We start from the raw sequence: 7,500 nt of genomic DNA, 5'->3' as shown, positions 1-7,500 counted from the left end.
GGAATTTTGGGTAGTTGGGGGAGGGCATAAAGGGAGGGGTTTGGGGCAAGAGGGATGGATTTAGGGGCAAGACAGATGGATTTGGGGGCAAGACAGATGGATTTGGGGGCAAGAGGGAGGGGTTTGGGGGAAGGGGACGGGTTTGGGATATGATGGATGGGTTTGTGGGTAAGAGGGAGGGATTTGGGGGCAAGATGATGAGTTTGGGGGTAAGAGGGAAGGGCAAGAGGGATGGGTTGAGGGGCAAGAGGGATGGGCTCAGGGGCAAGATGGATAGGTTTGGGGGAAGGGGAGGGGTTTGGGGGTAAGAGGGATACATTTGGGGGTAAGGGGATGGGTTTGGGATATGAAGGATGGGTTTGGGGGTAAGAGGGATGGGTTTAGGGGTAAGGGGAGGTTTGGGGATAAGGGGATGGGTTTGGGGCTAAGAGAGATGGGTTTGGGGGTAAGGGGATGGGTTGGCATATGAAGGATAGGTTTGGGGGTAAGAGGGGGGGTTTGGGGGTCAGGGGGAGGGGTTTGGAGGTCAGGGGATGGGAGGGGTGGGGTGTGGGGATGGGTTTGGGGGTAAGGGGGATGGGTTTGGGGGTAAGGGGATGGGTTTGGGGGTAAGAGGGATGGGTTTGGGATATGAAGGATAGGTTTGGGGGTAAGGGGGGGTGGGTTTGGGGGTAAGAGGGGGGTTTGGGGTTCAGGGGGAGGGGTTTGGAGGTCAGGGGATGGGATTGGGGTAAGGGAAGGGGAGGGGTAGGGTGTGGGGATGGGTTTGGGGGTCAGAGGGATGGGTTTGGGGTCAGGGGGTGGGGTTTGGGGTCGGGGGTGGGATTTGGGGGTCGGGGGAGAAGCTGAGTTACCTTTTCACACTCTTTCCCCGAGTCTGGGAACGCGGCAAATCTGCGGGAGCATCCAGGTTATCCATACTGCGGGCCTGCAGGGGGTAAACAGACCATCATACCCACTAAGGGGGTAGTACCTTCCGAACCCACGGCCACTTCCATCCAGAAGGACATGGGGAACACCCCACACCCCCTGAGTGAATGAGGCTGGGAAACGGGAATGGGAATCAAGGAAGTGGCAGTGGAACTCAATAAACCTGACACCAGTCTTCACAACAGAAAACAAGAATAAATTACCAAAATACTCAAAATCTCGGTTTGTTCAAGATATCGCGTCACTGTGATCTTTTCCCAGAAATTCTGTGTCCTATGATCCTGCCCCATCAGTACCTGACGAAGGAGCAGTGCTCCGAAAGTTGGTGCTTCTAAATATGCCTGTTGGACGATAACCTGGCGTTGGGTGATTGTTTTAAACTTTATACAGCCCAGTCCGACACCAGATCCTCCACATCACAATAACGATCAGGTGAAGGAAACCTGAAGGAGCTAAGCACTCATAAATCCCCCAGGCCTCAATCCCAGGAGATCCGTGGAAGTAATGACACAATTGGCATGGTGGCTCAGTGGTTGGCACTGCTGTCTCACAGCACCAGGGACCTGGGTTCGATCCCACTCTCGGACAACTGTCTGTGTGGAGTTTGTACATTCTCCCCGTGTCTGGGTGGGGTTCCTCCGGGTGGTCCGGTTTCCTCCCACAGTCCAAAGATGTGCAGGTCGGGGTGGGTTGGCCATGGGAAATTGTCCCACAGTGCCCAGGGATGTGCAGGTTAGGGTGGGTTGGCCATGGGAAATTGTCCCATAGTGTCCAGGTATGTGCAGGTTCGGGTGGGTTGGCCATGGGAAATTGCCCATAGTGTCCAGGGATGTGCAGGTTAGGGTGGATTGGCCATGGAAAATTGTCCCATAGTGCCCAGGGATGTGCAGGTTAGGGTGGATTGGCCATGGGAAATTGTCCCATAGTGCCCAGGGATGTGCAGGTTAGGGTGGATTGGCCATGGGAAATTGTCCCATAGTGCCCAGGGATGTGCAGGTTAGGGTGGGTTGGCCATGGGAAATTGTCCCATAGTGCCCAGGGATGTGCAGGTTAGGGTGGGTTGGCCATGGGAAATTGTCCCATAGTGTCCAGGGATGTGCAGGTTAGGGTGGATTGGCCATGGGAAATTGTCCCATAGTGTCCAGGGATGTGCAGGTTAGGGTGGGTTGGCCATGGGAAATTGTCCCATAGTGCCCAGGGATGTGCAGGTTAGGGTGGATTGGCCATGGGAAATTGTCCCATAGTGCCTAGGGATGTGCAGGTTAGGGTGGGTTGGCCATGGGAAATTGTCCCATAGTGCCCAGGGATGTGCAGGTTAAGGTGGGTTGGCCATGGGAAATTGTCCCATAGTGCCCAGGGATGTGCAGGTTAGGGTGGGTTGGCCATGGGAAATTGTCCCATAGTGTCCAGGGATGTGCAGGTTCGGGTGGGTTGGCCATGGGAAATTGCCCATAGTGTCCAGGGATGTGCAGGTTAGGGTGGATTGGCCATGGAAAATTGTCCCATAGTGCCCAGGGATGTGCAGGTTAGGGTGGATTGGCCATGGGAAATTGTCCCATAGTGCCCAGGGATGTGCAGGTTAGGGTGGATTGGCCATGGGAAATTGTCCCATAGTGCCCAGGGATGTGCAGGTTAGGGTGGGTTGGCCATGGGAAATTGTCCCATAGTGCCCAGGGATGTTCAGGTTAGGGTGGGTTGGCCATGGGAAATTGTCCCATAGTGTCCAGGGATGTGCAGGTTAGGGTGGATTGGCCATGGGAAATTGTCCCATAGTGTCCAGGGATGTGCAGGTTAGGGTGGGTTGGCCATGGGAAATTGTCCCATAGTGCCCAGGGATGTGCAGGTTAGTGTGGATTGGCCATGGGAAATTGTCCCATAGTGCCCAGGGATGTGCAGGTTAGGATGGGTTGGCCATGGGAAATTGTCCCATAGTGCCCAGGGATGTGCAGGTTAAGGTGGGTTGGCCATGGGAAATTGTCCCATAGTGCCCAGGGATGTGCAGGTTAGGGTGGGTTGGCCATGGGAAATTGTCCCATAGTGTCCAGGGATGTGCAGGTTAGGGTGGATTGGCCATGGGAAATTGTCCCATAGTGTCCAGGGATGTGCAGGTTAGGGTGGGTTGGCCATGGGAAATTGTCCCATAGTGCCCAGGGATGTGCAGGTTAGGGTGGATTGGCTATGGGAAATTGTCCCATAGTGTCCAGGGATGTGCAGGTTAGGGTGGATTGGCCATGGGAAATTGTCCCATAGTGTCCAGGGATGTGCAGGTTAGGGTGGATTGGCCATGGGGAAATTGTCCCATAGTGCCCAGGGATGTGCAGGTTAGGGTGGGTTGGCCATGGGAAATTGTCCCATAGTGCCCAGGGATGTGCAGGTTAGGGTGGATTGGCCATGGGAAATTGTCCCATAGTGCCCAGGGATGTGCAGGTTAGGGTGGGTTGGCCATGGGGAAATTGTCCCATAGTGCCCAGGGATGTGCAGGTTAGGGTGGGTTGGCCATGGGAAATTGTCCCATAATGTCTAGGGATGTGCAGGTTAGGGTGGGTTGGCCATGGGAGAGTGTCCCATAGTATCCAGGGATGTGCAGGTTAGGGTGGATTGGCCATGGGGAAATTGTCCTATAGTGCCCAGGGATGTGCAGGTTAGGGTGGATTGGCCATGGGAAATTGTCCCATAGTGCCCAGGGATGTGCAGGTTAGGGTGGGTTGGCCGTGGGAAATTGTCCCATAGTGCCCGGGGATGTGCAGGTTAGGGTGGATTGACCATGGGAAATTGTCCCATAGTGTCCAGGGATGTGCAGGTTAGGGTGGATTGGCCATGGGAAATTGTCCCATAGTGTCCAGGGATGTGCAGGTTAGGGTGGGTTGGCCATGGGAAATTGTCCCATAGTGCACAGGGATGTGCAGGTTAGGGTGGGTTGTCCGTGGGGAATGCAGTGCTGGAGGGTCGGAGGTTGAGGTCTGGGTGAGATGTCCTTGGGTGGGTTGGGTGAGCTGAATGGCCTGATTCCACATGGGAGGGATTCAATAAAAGAGACAGTGGACGCAAATGGAAGGTAATCATCCAGGAATTCTAAGAATCTGGGGAAGTCCCAGGGGGTTGGGGTAAGAGAGGGTGATGGAATGGTGTGAGAGAGAGGGATGGCCAATACAGTCTTTCTCAAACAGGAAGGAGTTACAAACAAAGCCAACTCAAGGCCAGTTAGCTTAACGTTTGTTCTTGGGAAATGTTGGAGTCTATTATGGCTGTACCATCAAAGCATTTAGCCATACACAATCTAATCAAGCAGGGTTCACAGAGAAAAATTATTCCAGATAAATGTTTTAGAGTAGGCAACAGGAAGGGTGGACAAAGGGGAAACAGCCGATGTAATGTATTTGGATTTTCAATGGGCTTTGATAAGGTCCCACATGTTCGGATCTGAAGGGAGAGGTGTATTAGCACGAGAGAGAGGATTGGTTAACCAGGAGAAAACAGGGAGTTGGGATAAAGTGGGAAGTTTTCAGGCTGTGGCCTGTAACCAGTGGAGGGCCACAGGGATCAGTGCAGGGCCCACAGTTACTGACATTAATGAGTTGGAGGGGGAATGGGAACAGACTGTGGCCAGGTTTGTGGATGTGACATGAAGAGGTGGGAAGGTGAGGGCTGAGGAAGACTCACCGAGTCTCCAGAGGGAGAGAGACAGGAGAAGAGAGAGTGGGTAAATACTCGGCAGGTGGAGGATAATGTGGGGAAACGTGAGGGGAACACATTGGCAGGAGGAACAGAGGAGCTGAATATTATTTCCATGGAGAAAGATTACAGAAAGCCACAGCACAGAGGGACTGGGGAGACCCCGTCTATCAATCACAAAGAGCTAGTGTCTGAGTTCAGGGGGGAAGAGGGAAGGCCGGGGGGTAGCGACGGTCTTTATTTTAAAGGGATCGGGTATAAAACTCAGGGGGGCACTTGGTAAACTGATACAAGGCACGAGTCAGGCCACAGCTGGAAGACTGTGAACAGGTTCGGGGCCCCGTATCCAAGCAGGGATAGAGCAGGCTCACTCGGCTGGTCCCGGGGACGGAGGGACTGCCTCATGAGGGAGAGGTTGAGTTGGTCGGGGCCTGTAACTCGTTGGAGTTGAGATGAATGAGAGGCGGCCTTATTGAAATGTCCGGGATTCTCAGGGGGGATGGATGGGGGGGGGGGATGTGGAGAGGTGGTTTCCCCCCCCCCCCCACCCTTTTGTGAGGGAGAGTCTAGGACCCAGAGGGGCACCATCTCAGGGTAAAGGGGTCACCCCATTGAAGACAGAGACGGGGAGGAATTTCTTCCCTCTTCGAGGGGAGGGAATCTGTGGGATTCTTTCCTGCAGAAAGCTGTTGAAGCTGGAGCATTAAGCTGGAGAGAGATATTTAATCAGGAAAGGGGGGAGGTCGGGGGTAATTAGGGGAAAAGGCAGGATGGTAGAGTTGACAAAAGTCAGATCAGCTACAATCTCATTGAATGGTGCAGGAAGGATGATGGGCCGAATGGTGGATTTCTGCTCATGGGTTTGGCGAAACATTTCAATTTCTGTTATTCTGTATATAACCCCCCCCCCCCCCGAACCCCTCGATTAGATTCCAGTCTGTAACTCCCTCCCCGGGGTATCTGTTATTCTGTATATAAACCACCCCGAACCCCTCGATTAGATTCCAGTCTGTAACTCCCTCCCAGGTATCTGTTATTCTGTATATAAACCCCCCCGAACCCCTCGATTAGATTCCAGTCTGTAACTCACTCCCCGGGGTATCTGTTATTCTGTATATACACCACCCCGAACCCCTCGATTAGATTCCAGTTTGTAACTCCCTCCCGGGTATCTGTTATTCTGTATATAAACCACCCCGAACCCCTCGATTAGATTCCAGTCTGTAACTCCCTCCCGGGTATCTGTTATTCTGTATATAAACCCCCCACCGAACCCCTCGATAAGATTCCAGTCTGTAACTCCCTCCCCGGGGTATCTGTTATTCTGTATATAAACCCCCCCGAACCCCTCGATTAGATTCCAGTCTGTAACTCACTCCCGGGGTATCTGTTATTCTGTATATACACCACCCCGAACCCCTCGATTAGATTCCAGTTTGTAACTCCCTCCCGGGTATCTGTTATTCTGTATATAAACCACCCCGAACCCCTCAATTAGATTCCAGTCTGTAACTCCCTCCCGGGGTATCTGTTATTCTGTGTATAAACCACCCCGAACCCCTCGATTAGATTCCAGTCTGTAACTCCCTCCCGGGGTATCTGTTATTCTGTATATAAACCACCCCGAACCCCTCGATTAGATTCCAGCCTGTAACTCCCTCCCCGGGGTATCTGTTATTCTGTATATAAACCACCCCGAACCCCTCGATTAGATTCCAGTTTGTAACTCCCTCCCGGGTATCTGTTATTCTGTATATAAACCACCCCGAACCCCTCAATTAGATTCCAGTCTGTAACTCCCTCCCGGGGTATCTGTTATTCTGTATATAAACCCCCCACCGAACCCCTCGATTAGATTCCAGTCTGTAACTCCCTCCCGGGGTATCTGTTATTCTGTATATAAACCCCCACCGAACCCCTCGATTAGATTCCAGTCTGTAACTCCCTCCCGGGGTATCTGTTATTCTGTATATAAACCCCCCACCGAACCCCTCGATTAGATTCCAGTCTGTAACTCCCTCCCGGGGTATCTGTTATTCTGTATATAAACCACCCCGAACCCCTCGATTAGATTCCAGTCTGTAACTCCCTCCCGGGGTATCTGTTATTCTGTATATAAACCGCCCCGAACCCCTCGATTAGATTCCAGTCTGTAACTCCCTCCCCGGGGTATCTGTTATTCTGTATATAAACCCCACCCCGAACCCCTCGATTAAATTCCAGACTGTAACTCCCTCCCCGGGGTATGTGTTATTCTCTATTTTAGCCAAACTGACATCACCTCCTCCACGGGCCACTAGCGATGGGCACTAAATATTTGGGCACATCTCCGCGGTGATGGCAAGGCAGGAGTTGGCTCTGTCTGAGCAGGTATCACTGCAATAAGAATGGTATCTGTGTAACTGGAGCTCAGAGCTCGGTTCCAAATTGGTGAGCTGACTCCATTATTAAACAGCATCATTTATTCAGAGAGTCAGGGACACCAGACTCCAGGATTCAACCACAGTGCCCACTCCCTCAGCACTGACCCTCCGACAGTGCCCACTCACTCAGCACTGACCCTCTGACAGTGCCCACTCCCTCAGCACTGACCCTCCGACAGTGCCCACTCACTCAGCACTGACCCTCTGACAGTGCCCACTCCCTCAGCACTGACCCTCCAACAGTGCCCACTCCCTCAGCACTGACCCTCCGACAGTGCCCACTCACTCAGCACTGACCCTCCGACAGTGCCCACTCCCTCAGCACTGACCCTCCGACAGTGCCCACTCCCTCAGCACTGACCCTCTGACAGTGCCCACTCCCTCAGCACTGACCCTCCGACAGTGCCCACTCCCGCAGCACTGACCCTCCGACAGTGCCCACTCCCTCAGCACTGACCCTCCGACAGTGCCCACT

At 53.2% G+C, this 7,500-nt stretch overlaps 1 long non-coding RNA gene across 2 annotated transcripts in view; it reads right to left on the bottom strand.

Annotated features, from left to right (window-relative positions):
* Window positions 1–7,500, bottom strand: part of LOC140458832 (uncharacterized) — a 29,764-nt gene that overhangs the window by 1,867 nt on the left and 20,397 nt on the right. For both annotated transcript variants that reach the window (XR_011953718.1, XR_011953717.1), the window contains exon 2: window positions 855–928. This is a non-coding gene — a long non-coding RNA (uncharacterized lncRNA). The remainder of the gene's footprint in view (window positions 1–854; window positions 929–7,500) is intronic.

Source organism: Chiloscyllium punctatum, chromosome 34 (assembly GCF_047496795.1).
Source record: "Chiloscyllium punctatum isolate Juve2018m chromosome 34, sChiPun1.3, whole genome shotgun sequence".
Lineage (NCBI taxonomy): Eukaryota > Metazoa > Chordata > Chondrichthyes > Orectolobiformes > Hemiscylliidae > Chiloscyllium > Chiloscyllium punctatum.
This window is presented reverse-complemented; position numbering and strand designations above follow the sequence as displayed.